Raw genomic sequence first — 23,390 nt, 5'->3', positions numbered from 1 at the left:
AGATAGTGGGAATGAAAATGGAGAGATGGAGAGAGAGTGAGGGAGAGAAGGGGAAGAGAGAAAGAGAGAGAGAGGGAGAGGAAGAGGGAGGGATAAAGAGATAGATTTATATGGAGAGAGTGTGTGTATGTTTTGGGGGTGAGATAGAGAGACAAAGAAGGAGAGATAGAGAGATATAGATATAGAGTTGGAGGGGGAAAGAGGGAAGAAGAGAGAGATAGAGGGAGGGATGGAGGAAGAGATATATATATATATATCAAGGGAGAGATATTTTGTGTTTGGGGAGGTTAGATAGAGAGATAAAGAAGAATCTATGGTGGTAAGTATAGATATATATGGTGGGGGGATAGAGAGGGAAAAAGAGAGAAACATAGAGAGGGGGGATAGGTGGAAAAAGAGTGAGATAATGGGGAGAGAGGGAGTGGGGAAGAGAGAGAGAGGAAGAGAGAGAAGAGAGAAGGAGGGAATAAGAAAGAGACACACACATATAAATATATATATTATATACTATTATATAACTAGCCTAGATCCATCTTAACCCTGGATCTGTCAATCACCAAGGGGGATCAAATTTCTCAAGGTGAAAATCTTTCCTCAAGTTTTGAACTCAAAAAAGAGGTTTGCACCTTGAGATATTTGATCCCTCTCGGTGTTTGATAGATCTAGGGTTAAAATGGATCTAGGTTGGTAAGAATATTTTTAAGAGAACTTGTAGAAAGAATGATGGTTTCCATGTGAATGTAAAATTGATGTAAAAAATGGCTAAAGAAATTAGATTATGTTATTTTTCCATGTTCAAAAATGAAAATCAAGTTTCACATATCTATATTATATTAGGTTTTTCCAATGACAAAAAAAAAGTAAAAATGTAAAGAAATCTAGAACTTTAGATGTTGTTTTTCGAAGAATTGAAAACCCAATGTTTGAATGCTTTCATCTACAACTATTTGTAATGAAAAATATATTATTTTTGTCTATCCTTTTTGTATCATTCCTAGTAACTATGAGCATATTTTTCCTCCAATGCAAAATCTATAATAAAACACATATATGTCAAATAAGGAGTATCGAACTCACACCTTCACAAAGTTTAAGCCACTGAATATAAATGTTCCTCACATTAGGCCTTTGCTCGCAAAACACTTCTATATGAAGATAATTCATTAAAGAAATCATGCTTGGTCGAGCATATATCTCCTAAGTAGTGCTTCACATGAATGCTTGGGGGACGAACTTAGTCACTCCCCTAATGCATGAGGAAAAGGGGTTAGCAACTCAGTTGCTCCCTAACATGGGAGGAAGAGAGTGAAGCAACTGAGTCACTCCCTCACATAGGAGGAATAGGGTTGAGTAACTGGGTCACTACCCGATGTAGGAGGAAAATGGTTGGGCAAGCGGGTCACTCCCTAATGTAGGAGAGATATTGTAGAGAAAGTAGATTGTTCTCCAATGTAAGAGGAAGATGATCCAGCAAGTGTGGCTATGTGCAAATCTATGGAAGAGAAGTGGGTCAAGCAACTGGGTCACTTCTCGACACATGAGGAAGATGGTTGAGCAAGTGAGTCACTCCCCAACGCATGAGGAAGATGATTAAGAAATAGGTTACTCCTCCATGCATGAGGAAGATAGTTGAGCAAGTGGGTTACTACCTGATGCAAGAGGAAAATAATTGAGCAAGTGGGGCTTTGCATGGATCCATATGGGAGAAACGTAGCCTCTTCCCGACATAATAGGAAAACAGTTCAGCAAGTGAGACCTTATTATGATAAGTTTTCACTTGAAAAATAATTCAACATTAATTACATACTTAATTAAGTTAAGTGGAACCTCCGATAAAAACTTAAACTTAATGTCCAATGTAATATTAAAAATGCATATTATTTTATTATATAAAAAAATCTATAATTTATTTTCAAAATTAACCATTAAAAAATTAATAACAAATTAAAAAATAATAATAATAAAATAACAAATAAATAACTATATTTCTACCTTAAAACTCATTTATAATAAATTAAAATAAAAAAATTCTCCATAAAATAATGTTAAAATATTAAATTTTTATACTAATAAATCTCAACTTTTTTTCCTCAAAACAAAAATTATTACTTCAATCCAAAAACAAAAGCTAAGTTTATAAACCCATGGTTAATAATAACACTCTTTTATTATAGTTAATATTAAAAGTTATCTTAGACCATAATTATTGAAAATTTTCTAAATCACGACCCAAAGAGCAGGTTACCCCTAGCATAGAGGGTCTCTCTTAATGGTGGAGTTTGGGAAATAAGTTTTTGTTAAGGAATAAATTAATAGATATATTTTTTTTTTAATTATAAATATTATAAATATTATTACAAATTAATTAATATATTTAATTTGAAAGTTACATTTGAAAAATAAATTCTTCACAATCTAAGTATTTTAAGGTGTTAAATTCATATATACAATTAAATCAAAAAACAATTTAAATAACCACATTTAAACTTTAAAAACAACTTCTTTATATTATTATACCTAAATAACACAAAAATATTATTAATTCACCAAAATAAAAATAAAAAATAATATTTAATGGTTAAAAAAACATACACATATACACCTACTTTTCCCTTTGTAGCTCCAATCCCCCACAAACACACTAATACCCAAAAACACTAATACCCAAAAGAATAAACCCACTTTGTTATGCTTTTGCATATCAGACTATGAATATTTCCAAATATAGAAATTATTTAATACTATATGCGAGTGATTGTAACCTCGTGATTATTGCTGTCCCCTGGGTTTGCCATTTATTGGGAGCGGTATTTCCCTCTCAGCACGCAAAGGCCGTGGCCCTAAAACATCGGTAATAGAACCTGGGGCACAATTTTCAGACGGTACTAACATCGTTGAATGTACGTAAACCGTAAAGCCAAGACCAAACCCTAAACTCCGAACACCTCACCATTGACTGACCAGAGATACCAAACCCTATTTAACACCAGTCTACCCTCTCACAGCGAGCCTTCCGTGTGTTAGACTGCGGTAATTCTTCGGCCATTCTTTGTTTCGGGTCTGTCTTCAACATTTCACGCGGCATCGCTTTCGCTCTCCATATTTGCGGTTTTACAGGTCTTAATATGGAGAGCAGATGCCAAGAAGAGGCTTCGAAGGTGGATTCAATCTTCCAAAGGATTGAAAACATGCTTTCAAAGCAAAGAGAAGAAGAAGAGAAACGTCTGGGCAAAAGAAAATTGTTCATAGGGATTCAGAAATTTGTTTCAGTCTACACGCCCGAATGGAGAAAAGCAGTCATTTGCTTCAGTGAAAATATTCCAATGAGTCATCTCATTCAAGTGTTTTACCGCTATTATCAGATTCCTACAGGCCCTTCCTTTGAGGAGATTTGTCTTCGGCTCAGCAGAAAAAGGCTTTGTAGAGGTACAACCAGTAAAGATAGTAAAGCTGTTGTCCACAGAGTAAATAAAGAAGATGGTGAATCCATTTTTCTTCCGTCAGACGTGCTGGAGAATATTTTTTCAAAACTACGTCTAGCAGATATGGCAACTTCTCGATTGGTATATGATGACTGGGCTACTGTTTATAATTCCAAACATTTTCAAAGTAATTATAACAGAACCGAGGCATGCATTGTGATTAACAACCATAATTTAGATATGTGGGGTTTTAGCTTGATATCAAAAAGTTGGTTTCCAATCAAAGTCCCTTGTGATTGGGAAAATCTGGGAATGAAAACCCTAGGCATCAAAGCCAGCTGTGATGGTTTATTTCTAGTGGCCCGATCTGACTTGACTTTGTACGTTGTCAATCCTCTCACTGCCCAGTGCAAGAGGTTGCCAAACATTTATCCACACAACTGCAACCATATTGAACTTCTCAGCTGCCTCATTGCCCACGGAACAGCACAAATGGAAAGAGAGAGGAATACAGGACATTTTAGAGTTTATCTGTTTGGTAATTGTCAAGACTTTCTTTGCCTTGCTCGATATAATTCCAAGACGCAAGTATGGACAGTAAAGAAGATTAGTCTCTTTGAAGATGACGAGGTCATTCTCTCAGAGACTTTTCCATCCCCATTGTGGAGTTATCGCCGTGGTAATGTTATTGTTTGTTTGTCAGCTACCTGTCGATATTTAGAATATTTTTGTAATGATGCAGTCAATAATGATGATAATATCCCCTATGTTAGAGTGAGGAGGGTATCTACTTTGCATATACCTACAACAATTGACTCAAAATGCTTTGGTGAAAAATGTTACTCTAATGTTTCATTACCCACAGTAGTACCTTATATGTCAGGACCTTTAGATTATGGGTTGATATTGGTAGGGAGGGTGAAGGGAGAACGTGACTATATATATGGGAGGCTTCCCATAGTACCACATGTTGATATAGATCTGTGGAAGTTCAATCAAGTGGTAAGGACGTGGACAATGATAGACACCATCAGCGTTACAGATAACATTATAAATATGATCGAATCATCTGAGGGCACAGATTTTGTTGTAGTAGGAGATGGCAATGAAGACATTTGGTTCTTGGTAAGGGGCAGTGACAGTATGTTGCATTATAAACTGAGTACTAAGGAATGGGTAATGGAAAGTGGTTGTCCAGGAGGAGGATACATGGATGCCAATTTTCACTGGAAAGCAGTTTTCGAAAGTCTCAGGTTTGATGTTCAAGTTTGATGGTGTTGAATTTGAATTGAAAGCAATTTTTGAAAGTCTCAGATTTGATGTTCAATTTTGATGGCGTTGAATTTGAATTTTAAAATTGATTAAATTTTTATGTAGTTAATTTTGATTTTGTATAATTAATTTATAAATAAAAAAATTAGATGTTTTGTTTATAAAAAATGTTTATATTGGGATCTTTCATAACTTTTTAAAAGAAACATTTTTATAAAGATGTTAATATTTTCACTCTAGTAACTTTTATAAAAAAATGTAACTTTTACAAATTCACTTATAGAATATCATTTCAAATGGTTTGACACCATTAACCTTACTTAAAACATTATAAATATGAGCATTCATTAAATGTACATCATTTCAAATGGTTTGACACCATTAACATTACCTAAAACAGTATAAATATGAACATTCATTAAGTGTACATATTTTGTCATAATAAGAAATGATAATGAAGACATTTGGTTCATGCTAAGGGGCAATGACAACATGTAGCATTATAAACTATGGAGTAAGAAATAGAAAATGGAAAGAAGTATTATGGAAGAAGGATACATGGATTCCAGTTTCTAAGTGTATTATTGTATATGATTAATTAACAAAAAATTTTGTTTAAACATCTTGATTAGATTATTAAAGTTTATAAACATATATTCTACTTTTTTTAAGCTTTAAATTTGGAAATTTTTATAAATGAAAAATATGCTTTTAATTACTAGATTTACTAGCCATTTCAAATCATTTAATTATTTCTTATTTCAAATTGATTTAATTTGTTTTTACTGGTAGAAAGAAATGTATTTCCTTTCTTTTCCATGTGTAATTTATTGTGATTTTGTATGATTGATAAATAAATAATTTTGTATAAATATTTTGTTTATAAAGATGTTTATATTCTAATCTCTATAATTTTTTAAAAGAGACATATTAAATTTTTAAAATACATTGATACAAGCCCGGATACGAGTGAAACAACGTGCCATCAATGCAGGCACTTGTCTCAACACCTGGGACGAGCTTGATTTGATGGGCATACGATTTAAGGCAAGGGAGATTGGGTTCAATTCATTAACCATGTTAATAGTCATTAATAAGTTGCAGATCCGGAAGGACAGAGCCTTCAAGTCGAACGCGCCTGCTCAGAAATTGGATTGCGCAAGGATGAGGCATCCTTGTCCTCTGCCGGCGATGGAGGTTATGAACTGGCTATATAGGGGGCAGCACCAGTCACGCCAGGACCAGAGCAAGCAATTTGAAGTTCGTTTTTGGCAAGACACTTCTCCGGAGGGTCGTCTCAGGGTGGTGGAGCAGAGTTTCATTGCCCTCGCCTTAGGAAGTATGGCACGCAGCAGAGGAGTGCCTCGTCGAGGCGGTAGATCTGGTATCCGCATTGTGTATGAGGAGGAGGAGCAGCAACCTGTTGCTCCCATGGCTGCCATGGACCCTTCATCCTCCAGCTCCGAGGAGGAATTTCTGCTTCTGCCGGACTCTTACCAGACAATTCGCCTTCGAATTCCTGGAAGACTCTTGCGCTCAGATGTCATTCTTAACTTTTCGGTTTATCTCTCAGAGGCGGCTCCTGCAGATCTCTCTTCATCTTCTCCGGCCTCCGAGAACCTTCAGAGCAGTGAAATTTTACTGGGGGACATGCTCGGGAGGGTGTATCGAGTCCCACGGCCCCTGGCCGCCGTCGAGCCGGATGAACAGCCTCCGCAGGCTCCGGTCCAGACGAATTCGACTCAGGCCATGTCGGTGCAGGAAATTCCGCCTCCGGGTAATGCTACTCAGGATAGACGAGAGGGCCAAGATTCGGTTCAGCCAGGTTCTGATGGGCAGCTTCGATGTGACGAGGAGCTGGTTATCTAGCTCGATTCACCCAGTCCGGAGCTGAGGAATCCACCGGGGTCGCCCAGCCACCCTTCCTGAGTCTACTTGGTTCAGCTTCTCCAGGTTTTTGTTTAAAGTTTTCTATGTATTTGATGGTTCTCAGTCTGGTCGTTCTCAGTTCTACTACTCTGCCTCCGCTTAGCGGTTTGTCTCTAGTCAGTACTGTGTCAAAGGTTAGCGTTTGTAGGCTTTACAAAGTCTGTGTTTTGTCTGTCCGCTGTCCGAAGAACTCACATGGACAAAGTTTTGTAACTGGGTCTCACTGGAAAGATAGTCTGTTTCAGTTGTTTTTGTCAGAGGGCTAGCCTCGCCCCCCTCGGATGATGTAATCTTTGTAAATATTCTCTTACCTTAATATAGACTTAGACTTTACTTAGAAAAAAAAAAAAATACATTGATACAATATCATTTCAATTGGTGTGACATTACCTAAAACATTATAAATATGAGTCATCTTTAGATGTACATATGCTTTTATAATATGAAATGACTATAATTTTTTAAAAGAAACATGTTACATTTTTAAAATACACCAAAACAATATCATTTCAAATGGTGTCACATTACCTAAAACATTATAAATATGAGTCATCATTAGATGTCCATATGTTTTTATAATATGAAATGATAATGAAAACATTTGGCTCATGATGAGTAGTGACAACATGTTGCATTATAAACTATGGATTAAGAAATGGAGAAAGGAAAGTACTCTTGTGGAAGAAGGATACATGGATGTCAGTTTTCATAATATGAAATGATAATGAAGACATTTGGCTCATGATGAGTAGTGACAACATGTTGCATTATAAACTATGGATTAAGAAATGGAGAAAGGAAAGTACTCTTGTGGAAGAAGGATAAATGGATGTCAGATTTCATAGGAAAGCAATTTGAGTTATTGTAAATGATTAATCAAAAAATAATTTTGTTTAGACATTTTGGTTAGATTTATAAAATTTATAAATGTATATTTTAGTCTTCTTAATATTTAAACTTATAAGTTTTTAAAAAGAAAAACTTGTACTTAATTATTAGATTTACGAATCATTTCAAATAATTTAATTATTTCCTATCCAATATTTTCTATATATTATATCTATATAATCAAATTATGGAACATCATTTTAGATGATTAGATTATAATTTCAAGAAAAAATGTTATTTATTGTTATTTAAAATGCACTTATGAATGTATAAATGGATCACAAACTCTTAAAAACCCTTAATTCACTTGAACTTTGCACATTAAACAACTTAAACTTATGATTCTTCATATTTCTTAATCCACTAGAAATTTACAAATTAAGCAACTTAAATTTATATCACTTACCATAATTAAACCTAAATAAAACTAATTCCATTTGATCTCCTAACTCTCTAAAATAACTATAATTAATTATATATAATTAATTATAATATTACAATCTTTAATATTAATATTTTCCCATTTATACAATAACATGATTAAACCAATAAAATGATGCGTTGAAGGGTCGAAGCATGTAAAGTTAATAGCTATTTACTTTAATATATTTGACCTGGTTTATAGCTATTTTATTGCAGTTCTTTTATATTTTGATTTATACGAAGGAAGTGCATTTTCTGGTTTTATGTTGAAGGTGTGTTTTATAATGTGATGACATATATATAATTTTAAAAATACAATAAAAATATTTATTTATTTAAAAAATTAATTTGAATTTTTTTAATGGGATGCTAATGGGTTTTTAGGAGTGGCTAAGTCCACTACTCTTTAGTTCCTTCGAGTATTTTAGCAACCAATAGTTGGTGATGGTATGTGTTATTTATGTGGCATGCATGAGTATGACTTCATTTGAGCGTGATAAGCAAGAAGACTAGTAGCGGAGTTGGGCATCTTAGTTTTATAGTAGGTAACTTCTCCATGTTCAAACTCGGTCGACCAGTGGGAAGGCTATGTAATTGGAAATCAAGGTAGTGTAAATGTTGGTGTGAGCAAAGGGGACGGAACTGAATTCTAGATTTGAGTTCCTGGGGTCATTGGAGGTTCACTCTACTCGATTGTTTAGGGTGTCACTCAACCAATTCCATGGAGTGACTTCTCAGGTGAAATTTAAGTCTACCTTGGCTTTTATCTTTTGGGTTATTGGTGTGGTTGGTTTGGATTTTTTATTTCTAAACCTCAGATTTTGGATAACTCATGGGTGGGTTTTTTAGCCCAAGCTATTGAGTATAGTTTATCGTGTTTTGGATAGAGGTCTAGGGGTTTGGTATAAATTTAAAAATATAAATGTTGGTTGAGTCTGGCTACTCTCGGTAGCTTGTTTGGTTCTTGGGTTTCTAAATTTGAGGGTTCTAAAATTGTGGGGTGGCCACAAACTCAAATTTATTACAAAGTCCTAGTCCTTGGTTATGTAGTTGGGGGTTTAATGGTTATTAATATTAAGGCTAAGGAGTCAATAGCTCCTTGCCTGTTAATTTTAGGGTCGAGCCTTGAGTCGAGTTTAGTTTCTTTGAGGTATTGTTATGGCATAGCCTATTGTTTCCTTGGTTGTGTTGGTTTTGGGCCTAATCTAGTATTTTATCCCTTTGTAGATAGAGGATCACACAAAAAGTGTTGGTAAACTAGTCCTGCTTCCACCATGGTGCCTAGACAAAGAGAGAGTATAAGGGGAGGTGGTGGTCATTCCTTGCTAGGGAAACATGGTGCTCCTCTTTTTTCCCATGATTTGGTTAACACCCTCATTAACGTTGTCCCACCAAAAATGATTAGAGAGATTCACAAGGATTCGCAAGTTTGAGACTAAAGTTTCCATTAAGAGGCAACCATTATTAGATTCAGAATTGATGGATGACATGCCAACTTATGTTCCTAACCTTTGGCATACTAGGGGAAAGAAGAGGTAATACCTCAACTTGGTAACCCTCCACTGGCATATGAAGACCCTCCTTGGCCTAGTCCCAAGGGATAAACAAGTGGAGATGTATAACATCTTCGCTTCGCTGGAAGATGTTAAGAAACATATCTCTTGATAGATTTAACTCTAGGTTGGCTCATACTGAAATTCATATACCATGTGATTTTGACTATGGGGACCTGATGGATCCCTGATGGATCCTCCTGCAAGGGCTCCGACAAATATTTATTAGTCCAACAATGAAGAGAAATATGGAATGGAGTTATAGGTCTTTCTATGTTTCCTTCTGGCATGTTGGGTCCAGATGTTTGGAGGGTCTCTTTGGCCTTGCCTGATTGGTGGTTGCTCTAGTTTATGTTTGGCTCTTGTTCTGGTGTTTTAAGGTTCTCAATTTCTAGGTTAAGTTTTGTTATGCCTTTGCATTCTAGTTTCCACTCATATCTATGTTTTATTTATGATTTTCAGAGAAGAAACCTCCCTTTTGACATTAAAGCCTAGCACTCTATAGTCTATATGAATGTACACATTTTGGTATCTATACTAGATGTTAGTCTATTTTGTTTTCTAGTTGATGTTTGATGTTTGTATCTGGCAACAAATGAAGATCTTGGGTGAGTCTCTTTTGTTAATGATGTTTAGAGTTCATATTGAGGATAAATGAATCCTCTAGGAGCAATATAGATATCTATGTAATCTCTTGCATTTCATATTTTCAATAGTATAAATGCAACAACTTAATATATATATAAAAAAAATTAAGAATGTTAAAATATATCTTATTCCAAAAAAAATTTGCATTTAAATCCTATGATATAAATATATCTAAAATATAATTTCCATATATATAACATATTAGTGATAAAAACTCTAAATCCGAGAACCAAATTTATGACTATAATTCATTATTACATTTAGAAAGATTTTAAAAACGTGAGTACGAACCAAACTCTCCATTAAAAAAACAGATTTACAACAATATGGAGACCTTTCCAAAGTTAGTTCACAACGTAGTTTAGTTATCATCTTATGGGTGAAACATTTGAAAAAAAAAAAAGGTGACAGCCAAACTTTTGAATATATATATGTGCGCGCAAGGCGAGACCTTCAAAAGTTTGTTAACAACCTAGTTTAGTCGTAGTAAGATAAGTCATGTGATTTTAAAGTGAGAGAGACGGATTGTAACGTTGTGATTAAGAAGCACCATTTAAGACATTAATGAGGAAGTCATCTAGAGTAATGAAATACTTGAAGAACCCAAGCATGGGAAGAGTGTAAATTTAAGAAGGAAAAGAACCCTACACTTGCATGTAACCACATTTATGACTTCAAAAGGGGACTCAAAAATGGAATATATATATATATATATATATATAGTTTTTTTAATATGTTATGGTATAATTTTACTGGTGTAGTTTAAATAATTGATGATTTCTCAAAAAAAAAAAAAAAAAAATTAATGATATTGTTAATTATTTTAGAAATCTAATTTATGGATATTTTATAATTATGGGTGGAGTTTTTTAAGGTGTTAAATTTATTTTCGTTATTAAAAAAATGATTTAAACACTCTTAGTTTTATATTTAACAACAACAAAAAGTTGAGATTTTGAGAAGAAAGTCAAATTGTCTTATGCTTAAACAACTCCTAATTTTATCTTTTAATAATATCATGGTTTTTTCTTATTTAAAATGTTTTTAAATGTACTAATAAATTTATAACTCTAAAAAGCTATAAAGCTCTCAAATTATGCATATTTTACAACTCAATCTTTTGTGTGGAAAAAATATCATAAATATACATATAAAGCAACCAAGACATACAAGTTCTAAATTACAATTGTTAAAAGAACTACTCTAGATCCATCTATCAAGAGCGGAGAGGGATCAAATCTCTTGAAATACAAACCTCTTTTTTTAGTGCAATGAGGTACAAACCTCTCTTTTGAGTGCAAAACCTAATGAAAGATTTGTAGCTAGAGAGATTTGATCTCTCACCCAGCTTGATGGATCTAGACTATTTAATTAATAATAATTAATAATTTTATTTTTTTATGTAATTTGATAGGGTCAAAATGTTTAAATAATAACATAATAGGACATTTTTCTGCCCAAAAATGTAATAAAATTAAATTAAAAAATATTGTGAATGAGAGATAGTTTTTGGGCATGTGGTAAAAATGAGCCATGATATTAGCCCATAGTATTGTAATAAATCCTATTTACATGTTAATAATATTCATTGTAAAATAAATTTAAATATCCCTAATTAAAAATATTTGTGTATTATAAATATATAAGTTAAACATCTCATCGTTTTTTGTTTTTTTGGGCAAGTATGTGTGGTAAGAGCTACCAGTTGGAGGGAAGATTGAAGTGGTTTTGTGGTTGCGGTTGGATGAGCTCCAGCTTATGTTGGCTTAGATGTTGTAGTTTATGTGCTTCATGCTGGACGTTGCACGAGCAATGAAGCTATTATTTCGTATCAATCCTCTCCATTGGTGATATACAAGTCATTGGTGTCGACTAACAGAGCCAAGTAATCTGTGAAAGGGGTTTTCGACAGGCGTTAGGAGTATCTGAATGTTTTACATGCTCTCTTACTGCCATGACTCTCCCATTATATGAAGAGGAAGTGACTTTTTCATGCTTTTACAAATTATTATCGTCGTCATCCTCACATTTAAGATGGTGCTTTCCTAGTAGAATTATTTCCAGTTTTGACAGAGGTCTGTCCACTTTCATTTTTTGGTTTCGATTTTGGGGGGTTGATTTCATGATATGGTTGACTAACCATGCCTCCTGACTGTGACATCCCCTGGGGTGTTGTTATTTCTGATACTCCATCCAACCACCTTTTTAAGTGTTTCACTGCTTTGAGGACTCGTGGTCTGGGGTGTTCTTGTTCTGATTTCTGCAATGAATGCACTGGGGATCTTTGGGGCCTGAATGTTCCAGTTTTTTCATTGCTGCGGTGGTGCAAGATTGAAGTGGTTTTGTGGTTGTGGCTGGATGAGTTGCATCTTATGTTGGCATAAATGTTGTAGTTTATGTGCTTCATCCTATTAGTTACCAATATATATATATATATATATATATATATATATATATATATATATATATATATTATTTTTTATTTTTTTATAACATACTGCTCTTTCTACATTTTTTGGGTTGAATTGGAGGGTGGGGAAGATTCGATTGTCATCCTTCAGATGCGTGCTTTATGTTTCTGTGTGAAGGTGGTGAGATTTCTTTGATAACGTTTTAAAATTTTTCCAGCATCGGCATCCGACTCTCCTGCGGTACCCCACTCTTGTCTGGATACTCGAGACTGCAATTTAAGGTGATATGAGATCTTATTAGAGTTTTCCTTATCATGATGGTGTATTACATTACCTTACTCTCCTCGGGTGGCTAGATTGCATTAAAGTGAGGGCGTTCTCCGCTGCCGCATTTCTTGATGTTGGTTAGTTGGAATTTTTTCACTGGATATTTATTTTATTTTATTTTTTAGAGAAATAGGGGAGAGTTTTTAATTGTTGTGGAAAGACCAATACTAATTATAGTATTGGTCTCACATATTCATAAATCATCAACAATATGCACATAAATAGTTTATATTAAGTTATATAAATTATATAATTTAGTTTAAAATGAATCCACATATTGATTGGGCCAATAAGTGTCAAATACCAAACTTTAATATCACATGTTGACAAGACATAATGTCCCAAATATCTCCAGCTCTAAATTACCAAATAAGTCAAAATGCACTGCAAAACATTCCATTGAATTATATTCAGGAGTACACCTATCCCATCAAAGAGTCAGCTACAAATTTAACACATCCCATTGCTCAGTTGATCTGAAAATGGAATGTACTTGTTTAAGGGTGCAAGGTATCCATTTCCATTTATGTAAATGAGTACACAAATACTCCAAGTTTAAATCTGCAAATATGTGCACTTCTCATTTCTAATACAGAGATTGACTGTAGGGGCATTTACTGGATATGTCACCTCTAAAGAGAGAATGAGATCCTGAAGCTACCTGGCCCTCTACAGACTTTGCCTAAAGAAATAAAAAGTAAACACCCAGATTCAATTAAAAACAAGACCTTGCTTGAACTTGACATCATGCAGAATCTTAGCTTGAAGAGGTGTATGTCTTTTGTTCTGTTTATGTGTTCTAATTTGATTTGTTTCAGCTGATATTAAACATATATATTAGAAATATAAGGCAGCAAATAAAAATCACACATAACAACAAATTTAATAAGGAGTTCACCCCAATCTTGTGGGCTATGTCTCTTATGAGCTCTAGTCAACTAGACTTGGCTCTTTGGGATTATGGCTTGAATTCTTTTACAAGTTCGACACTCAACTCCAAAAGGGTACTAAATGAACCTATGGATTTAAAAAAACCATATACATTCATGTCATGGCTGTCCAAGATGTGCAGGCAGATCTAGGCTCCCTTGGACTTGATTCCTTCAGTAGGTGCACTAAGCTTCCCTAAGCTTCTTAATGGCACAAACTCCTTCAGAATGCTTCAAATGTCTATGAAACCTCTGCTAATGTCTCCAGCACATATCTGAAATAAACAAATGACTGTTCATTTTCTCAAAATGAGCATTGCATCCCCAATCTAGGCCTTCTCCCATGGATGGCTCTAGGCTGCCTGAAACTTCTCTTTAGCATCTCGGCCTTTAGAAGTCTCCAAATGCTTCTGAAAATACCTTCATTGGATTCAGAAGGTTCCTTACAGCAGAAATAGGCTTTTGTTTCACCTCAAACAGATGAACCTAGCCCAACACAGCTCAATCACTAAAATGGCCCTAGTGGCCCTGAAAGCTTCCCTGAAGCTAAACAGTGAGAAGAATGCCTCAACAGGAAAAACGAGCTGTAGATATGGATTTATAACATTGAAATCCTTCAGGAATGACCTTCGTTTCACATTCACTGGCTGCACACTTCCCAATGCAGCTCCCAAACTGATTTGGCTCTAGTGGCTCCTGGAACTTCCACGAAGAAAAAACACCTACAAACGACCTCAGATGGCTATGAAACCTATGTCAATGGCTTCAGAAGGTCGAAGAGATCCAAAATCAAAAAAAAATTCGTCCAAAACGGACTTTCCTAGCCAAAGTTATGGCTCATTGAAGATTTCCTCTAATTTGGCCTAAAATCACTCCAGCTAACTGTAGTGGAGGTCCAGATAGGTCCGCCAATTATGGCGGGACCGCCCAAATTTGGCACTCCGCCAATATTCTCGCCAGTCTAACTGCCCGCAATTAACTGTTGGTCTTTAATTCCATGTGACCAGAATTTCGGAACGGGCAGTTATGCTTGGATTCCGTGCAAGGCAGTTTAGTTAAACGGACGGTGGTGGTGCATTAACTCCGTGTTTATGGGATATGTGACCACGTATCAACATTGACCATTTGGAAATAGCGCCGGCAGTTAGGATGAAGGCCCGCAGTTATGGGGCTAGGGTCACATGGTATGGGGGCTTGCCCCCTTCGGCCCAGCCCATTTCATCCTGAAAATTCAAATAGATTTGCCTCCATAACCCTTTCAAGAACTATAGTTGTGGCCTAACGGGAAGGCGTTTGACTTGTGGACCGTTGGTTGCCACTTCGATCCACAGAAGTTGCAAACAAACTTTTAACATATGCCAATCCTTAGCTGACGTCATCCGGGCCACATGGTGGTCTCGAAGCATGCCATGTGGCATCCTTTTATTGGCTTGCCCAAAATGAATATTCTCTGGAATATTTTGCAGAATATTCTATTTTGAATTTTTTTGAAAAAATTCAAAATTTCAATGTTATTGGGCAATTTTTATTTTTGGCATAACTTCCTCATACGGAGACCGTTTTTCGAACCGTTTGCAGTGCCGGAATCAGGAAGATGAGCTCTATCCGGTCGTTCAAGTTCAAACTAGTTCTGAGCACTTTCATTTTTGACCATTTTACGACACTTGGTCTTGAGCTCCTGATCACACCTCCCAAATGAGAGGCTTTTGGTCCCCAAAAGCTTACTGAATCTCTGAACTGAACTGTACAGCACTTGAGGAACAGAAATATCCTCTTCCATTCAGCCAAAAGAGCATATTGATGCCAAAATGTCCTGCCTTGCCAACTGTCGTCATGGCGACTTTTTGCTGCATAAGCCAAGTACTCGTCGAATCCCGAACAAGTTCTTTCGCCAGACAAATCTAAAATTGCAGGAACTAGCAATGAAACTTGTTGATATATGAGCTGAAATATTCCTTTCAACATGTGGGCTTTCTAACTGTCACGATGCCCATCCATGAAACCTCCTCTCCAGAAGAAGAGTTGCCTCCAAAATGAGAAGGTTTTTACAGGCTGTAGCATGCTGAAGGTACTGCAAATGCTCATCCCAAACTCTTGGGATACTTGCTGCAAAAACTTCTCAAAAGAAGTAGAGACCCATGCTAAAATTTGAGCCCTCTTTGCATGCATGCTTTTCCATCTCATAGGATTGTGCACTGCTTTGCACCAATTTCCTTCCCTACACCAAATGACACCAAATGACACCAAAGGTACCTTGTGCAACAAGAGAATCATCAGCAACAAGTTGTCTTGAAATATGTTGAACAATGGACTCAACCATCAACATAGCAAATGTGTACACAACCGACACAAGTTGACAAAACATGTGCACCACAATCGACACAAGTCGACAATCAATGTGTGACACAATCGACAATGTAAAAGTGTGCTCACAAGCGACACTAGTCGAATGTCAACAAGATACATTTACAAACACATGTATGTATCAAAAACAATGAACTATATGTACAGTTCGACAAATACACCTACAACATCTATGTACAGGTGTAACTTCAACTCTTCTTTTCTAAGACCAACAGGTACATCAACCCAATAAAAACACATATGGGTGACAAGAGCTGAAATGAAAAACATTGCTGCAAAACTAGTGAGTATCATACTCATCTTTTACTTTCATGGCGAAATTTCTGCAACCACATAAAAAACATGCATACATCCAAAATTTGTATGTACAAAAGGAGTATGTCTTACTGTGTCAAGAAGTCCAACCACTTCTTACCAAGCCACTCCAATGGCGATTTTTGCTGCTGCAATTGTTCCTCATGTGAAACTTCCCTGTCCACATCAATAATGCAATTTGTGGTTCCACCTTTGCCAATCTTCTTGTCATCCTGCTGCATGCGTGTGGGACGAAAAGTTGGATGTAAAGTCAAACAATGAGAGACAACATGTCCCTTCTTTTGGCAAAAAGTGAAAATCTTATGCACCTTCTTTGAAGGTAGTCCTTGCTTCATCTGTTCCCTGTATGCTTTCTTCCTCATCCAGCATCTCGAAACATGATGGTTAAATTGACCACAATATGTACAAGGAAACTTTCTTCCATTAAAGCATGTAATATTTTCATGCCTTGCAGAAACATAATTGAATTGATCATGAGAAGATTTATACCTCTTGTGCTGCTTTGCATGTTCATCCTTTTTGCCTCCATGAGGAGATGAACTAGTAGAGGCTTCAGCTTTCAATTGCAAACTAACATCTTCTTTCTTGTCTTGAAAATTGTCTAACATTGCATGCTTGCCATAAGTTGCATGTCCACCATCTTCTTGCTACAACAAAGGTTTAAAGCAATGGCAATCATCTTTGAAACAAATTTGACATATTTGTCTTATGGAACTTGGAACAAAAGTTCTCTTTGAATTAGCCTCACATGCCTTCATGGCTTTTGAGTCTTTGCCATTAGATTGCACATAACCCAGTCCAAGATTCTTGGATCATTCCTCAACAGGAATGGGTTCAATCATGCCTTGTCCATGCTTTCCTAATCCTTTGCCTTCATAACCCATCTTAATCATGAGCTTGGATCCTATTCCCCTTGTATGCTTTTCGAAAGATCCTACACATATTTCTGAAGAGGAAACTGAAGACAAATCAGAATGGATTACCTCTTTCTCATGCATGTTCTTGGTCAAAGCCTCTTGTGCTTGATGAAGCTGAAACTCCATATCTTGCAATCTTTGAAGAAGCTCTTCCTTCTCTTGCTTCATGGCCAACAATTTCTCATGAAGCATTGTGCTTTCTCTTCTATCCTCAAACAGGATCTGCACCATATCCTTCAATACAAGGAATTCACGCTTCATGTCCTCATCAAAGAACATTGTGAAGGAGGAAAATTCACTGGTAGAAGTTGTCATTATGAGGTCAATGAACAGATTAACTTCAACAATTTGTTTAAAGATTTTCAAAACAAATGACAAAGCTTTTTACCCAGATGTCTTTACAGACATCACATTCAAGCAACCAACAACAAATCAACTCAAGAAAATTTCTTAGAGTGATTTTAAGGTCCTTTTGGGGTAAGGAAAATACCTTCTATGCCTTTTGTCTTCTCCAAGACTTAGCTAATCAGTAGCTATCCCCAAACTTTAGCAAACTCAAACAACATGCAGTTTGCAAACTAGTAAAGCAGTCAATCTTCAACACTGCTTTAAAACACCTTTCAAGCTACACAATCAAACTATTGATGTCATTCAAGCAAACCAAGTGCTCTGATACCAACCTAATTTGAAAATGGAATGTACTTGTTAAGGGTGCAAGGTATCCATTTCCATTTATGTATATGAGTACACAAATACTCCAAGTTTAAATCTGCAAATATGTGCACTTCTCATTTCTAACACAGAGATTGACTGTAAGGGCATTTACTGGATATGTCACCTCTAAAGAGAGGATGAGATCCAGAAGCTACCTGGCCCTCTACAGACTCTGCCTAAAGAAATAAAAAGTAAACACCCAGATTCAATTAAAAACAAGACCTTGCTTGAACTTGACATTATGCAGAATCTTAACTTGAAGAGGTGTATGTATTTTCTTCTGTTTATGTGTTTTAACTTGATTTGTTTCAGCTTATATTAAACATATATATTAGACATATAAGGCAGCAAATAAACATCACACATAACAGCAAATTTAATAAAGAGTTCACCCCAATTTCGTGGGCTACGTCTCCTCTGAGATCTACTCAACTAGACTTGGCTCTTTGGGATTATGGCTTGAATTCTTTTACAAGTTCCACACTCAACTCCAAAAGGTTACTAACTGGACCTATGGATTTATAAAAACCATATACATCCCTGTCATGGCTGTCCACTATGTGCATGCAGATCTAGGCTCCCTTGGACTTGATTCCTTCAGTAGGTGCACTAAGCTTCCCTGAGATTCTTAATGGCACAAACTCCTTCAGAATGCTTCAAATGTCTCTGAAACCTCTTCTAATGTCTCCAGCACATATCTAACATAAACAAATGACAGTTCATTTGCTCAAAATGAGCATTGCATCCCCAATCTAGGCCTTCTCCCATGGATGGCTCTGGGCTGCCTGAAACTTCTCTTTAGTATCTCGACCTTTAGAAGTCTCCAAATGCTTCTGAAAATACCTTCATTGGATTCAGAAGGTTCCTTACAACAGAAATAGCCTTTGTTTCACCTCAAACAGATGAACCTAGCCCAACACAACTCAATCACTAAAATGGCCCTAGTGGCCCTGAAAGCTTCCCTGAAGCTAGACAGTGAGAAGAATGCCTCAACAGGTAAAACGAGCTGTAGATATGGATTTATAACATTGAAATCCTTTAGGAATGACCTTCGTTTCACATTCACTGGCTGCACACTTCCCAATGCAGCTACCAAACTGATTTGGCTCTAGTGGCTCCTCGAACTTCCATGAAGCAAAAACACCTGCAAATGACCTCAGATGGCTATGAAACTTATGCCAATGGCTTCAGAAGGTTGAAGAGACCCAAAATCAAAAATAAAATCGTCCAAAAAGGACTTTCCTAGCCAAAGTTATGGCTCATTGAAGATTTCCACTAATGTGGCCTAAAATCACTCCAGCTAACAATAGTGGAGGTCCAGATAGGTCCGCCAATTATGGCGGGACCGCCCAAATTTGGCGCTCTGCCAATATTCCCGCCAATCTAACTACCCGTAGTTAACCGTTGGTCTTTAATTCCATGTGACCAGAATTTCGGAACAGGCAGTTATGCTTGGATTCTGTGCAAGGCAGTTTGGTTAAACGGGCGGTGGTGCTGCGTTAACTCCGCGTTTATGGGATATGTGACCACGTATCAACATTGACCGTTTGGAAATAGTGCCGGCAATTAGGATTAGGCCCGCGGTTATGGGCCTGGGGTCACATGGTATGGGGGCTGGCCCCCTTCGGCCCAGCCCATTTCATCCTAAAAATTCAAATAGATTTGCCTCCATAACCCTTTCAAGAACTGTGGTTGTGGCCCAACGGGAAGGTGTTTGACTTGTGGACTGTTGGTCGTCGGTTCGATACACGAAAGTTGCAAACAAACTTTTAACATATGCCAATCCTTAGCTGACGTCATCCGGGCCACATGGTGGTCTCGAAGCATGCCACGTGGCATCCTTTTATTGGCTTGCCCAAAACGAATATTCTTTGGAATATTTTGCAGAATATTCTATTTTAAATTTTTTAGGAAAAATTCAAAATTTCAATGTTATTGGGCAATTTTTCATTTTGGCATAACTTCCTCATACGGAGACCATTTTTCGAACCATTTGCAGCACCGGAATCAGGAAGACGAGCTCTATCTATTCGTTCAGGTTCAAACCAGTTCTAAGCACTTTCATTTTTAACCATTTTACAACACTTGGTCTTGAGCTCGTGATCACACCTCCCAAATGAGAGGCTTTTGGTCCCCAAAAGCTTACTGAATCTCTGAACTGAACTGTACAGCACTTGAGGAACAGAAATATCCTCTTCCGTTCAGCCAAAAGAGCATATTGATGCCAAAATGTCATGCCTTGCCAACTGTCGTCATGGCGACTTTTTGCTGCATAAGCCAAGTACTCGTCGAATCCCGACCAAGTTCTTTCGCCAGACAAATCTGAAATTGCAGGAACTAGCAATGAAACTTTTTGATATATGAGCTGAAATATTCCTTTCAACATGTGGGCTTTCTAACTATCACGATTCCCGTCCATGAAACCTCCTCTCCAGAAGAAGAGCTGCCTCCCAAATTAGAAGGCTTTTACCGGCTATAGCATGCTGAAGGTACTGCAAATGCTCATCCCAAACTCTTGGGATACTTGCTGCAAAAACTTCTCAAAAGAAGTAGAGACCCATACTAAAATTTGAGCCCTCTTTGCATGCATGCTTTTCTAGCTCATAGGATTGTGCACTGCTTTGCACCAATTTCCTTCCCTGCACCAAATGACACCAAAGGTACCTTGTGCAACAAGAGAATCATCAGCAACAAGTTGTCTTGAAATATGTTGAACAATGGACTCAACCATCAACATAGCAAACAATTGACACAAGTCGACAATCAATGTGTGACACAATCGACAATGTAAAAGTGTGCTCACAAGTGACACTAGTCGACTGTCAACAAGATACATTTACAAACACATGTATGTATCAAAAACAATGAACTATATGTACAGTTCGACAAATACATCTACAACATCTATGTATAGGTGTAACTTCAACTCTTCTTTTCTAAGACCAACAGGTACATCAACCCAATAAAAACACATATGGGTGACAAGAGCTGAAATGAAAAACATTGCTGCAAAACTAATGAGTATCATACTCATCTTTTGCTTTCATGGCGAAATTTCTGCAGCCACATAAAAAAACATGCATACATCCAAAGTTTGTATGTACAAAAGGAGTATGTCTTACTGTGTCAAGAAGTCCAACCACTTCTTACCAAGCCACTTCAATGGCAATTTTTGCTGCTGCAACTGTTCCTCATGTGAAACTTCCCTGTCCACATCAATAATGGAATCTGTGGTTCCAACTTTGCCAATCTTCTTGTCATCCTGCTGCATGCGTGTGGGACGACAAGTTGGATGTAAAGTCCAACAATGAGAGACAACATGTCCCTTCTTTTGGAGAAAAGTGCAAATCGTATGCACCTTCTTTGAAGGTAGTCCTTGCTTCATCTGTTCCTTGTATGCTTTCTTCCTCATCCAGCATCTCGAAACATGATGGTTAAATTGACCACAATATGTACAAGGAAACTTTCTTCCATTAAAGCATGTAATATTTTCATGCCCCTCAAAAACATAATCGAATTGATCATGAGAAGATTTATACCTCTTGTGCTGCTTTGCATGTTCATCCTTTTTGCCTCCATGAGGAGATGAACTAGTAGAGGCTTCAACTTTCAATTACAGACTAACATCTTCTTTCTTGTCTTGAAAATTGTCTAACATTGCATGCTTGCCATAAGCTGCATGCCCACCATCTTCTTGCTACAACAAAGGTTTAAAGCAATGGCAATCATCTTTGAAACAAATTTAACATATTTGTCTCATGGAACTTGGAACAAAAGTTCTCTTTGAATTAGCCTCACATGCCTTCATGGCTTTTGAGTCTTTGCCATTAGATTGCACATAACCCAGTCCAAGATTCTTGGATCGTTCCTCAACAGGAATGGGTTCAATCATGCCTTGTCCATGCTTTCCTAATCCTTTGCCTTCATAACCCATCTTAATCATGAGCTTGGATCCTATTCCCCTTGTATGCTTTTCGAAAGATCCTACACATCTTTCTGAAGAAGAAACTGAAGACAAATCAGAATGGATTACATCTTTCTCATGCATGTTCTTGGTCAAAGCCTCTTGTGCTTGATGAAGCTGAAACTCCATATCTTGCAATCTTTGAAGAAGCTCTTCCTTCTCTTGCTTCGTGGCCAACAATTTCTCATGAAGCACTGTGCTTTTTCTTCTATCCTCAAACAGGATCTGCACCATATCCATCGATACAAGGAATTCACGCTTCATGTCCTCATCGAAGAACATTTTGAAGGAGGAAACTTCACTGGTAGAAGTTTTCATTATGAGGTCAATGAACAGATTAACTTCAACAATTTGTTTAAAGCTTTTCAAAACAAATGACAAGGCTTTTTACCCAGATGTCTTTACAGACATCACATTCAAGCAGCCAACAACAAATCAACTCAAGAAAATTTCTTAGAGTGATTTGGTCCTTTTGGGGTAAGGAAAATACCTTCTATGCCTTTTGTCTTCTCCAAGACTTAGCTAATCAATAGTTATCCCCAAACTTTAGCAAACTCAAACAACATGCAGTTTGCAAAATAGTAAAGCAATCAATCTTTAACACTGCTTTAAAACACCTTTCAAGCTACACAATCAAGCTACTGATGTCAGTCAAGCAAACCAAGTGCTCTGATACCAACCTGATCTGAAAATGGAATGTACTTGTTTAAGGGTGCAAGGTATCCATTTCCATTTATGTAAATGAGTACACAAATACTCCAAGTTTAAATCTGCAAATATGTGCACTTCTCATTTCTAATACAGAGATTGATTGTAGGGGAATTTACTGGATATGTCACCTCTAAAGAGAGGATGAGATCCAGAAGCTACCTGGCCCTCTACAGACCCTGCCTAAAGAAATAAAAAGTAAACACCTAGATTCAATTAAAAACAAGACCTTGCTTGAACTTGACATTATGCAGAATCTGAGCTTGAAGAGGTGTATGTCTTTTCTTCTGTTTATGTGTTTTAACTTGATTTGTTTTAGTTGATATTAAACATATATATCAGACATATAAGGCAGCAAATAAACATCACACATAACAGCAAATTTAATAAGGAGTTCACCCCAATCTCGCGGGCTACGTCTCTTGTGAGCTCTAGTCAACTAGACTTGGCTCTTTGGGATTATGGCTTGAATTCTTTTACAAGTTCCACAATCAACTCCAAAAGGTTACTAACTGAACTTATGGATTTAGAAAAACCATATACATCCCTGTCATGGCTGTCCACTATGTGCAGGCAGATCTAGGCTCCCTTGGACTTGATTCCTTC

This window comes from Pinus tabuliformis, chromosome 8 (assembly GCF_031772625.1).
Source record: "Pinus tabuliformis cultivar Carrire ecotype Pingquan chromosome 8, CPIR1, whole genome shotgun sequence".
In the NCBI taxonomy this organism is placed as follows: domain Eukaryota; kingdom Viridiplantae; phylum Streptophyta; class Pinopsida; order Pinales; family Pinaceae; genus Pinus; species Pinus tabuliformis.
Note: the sequence above shows the minus strand (reverse complement) of the source record.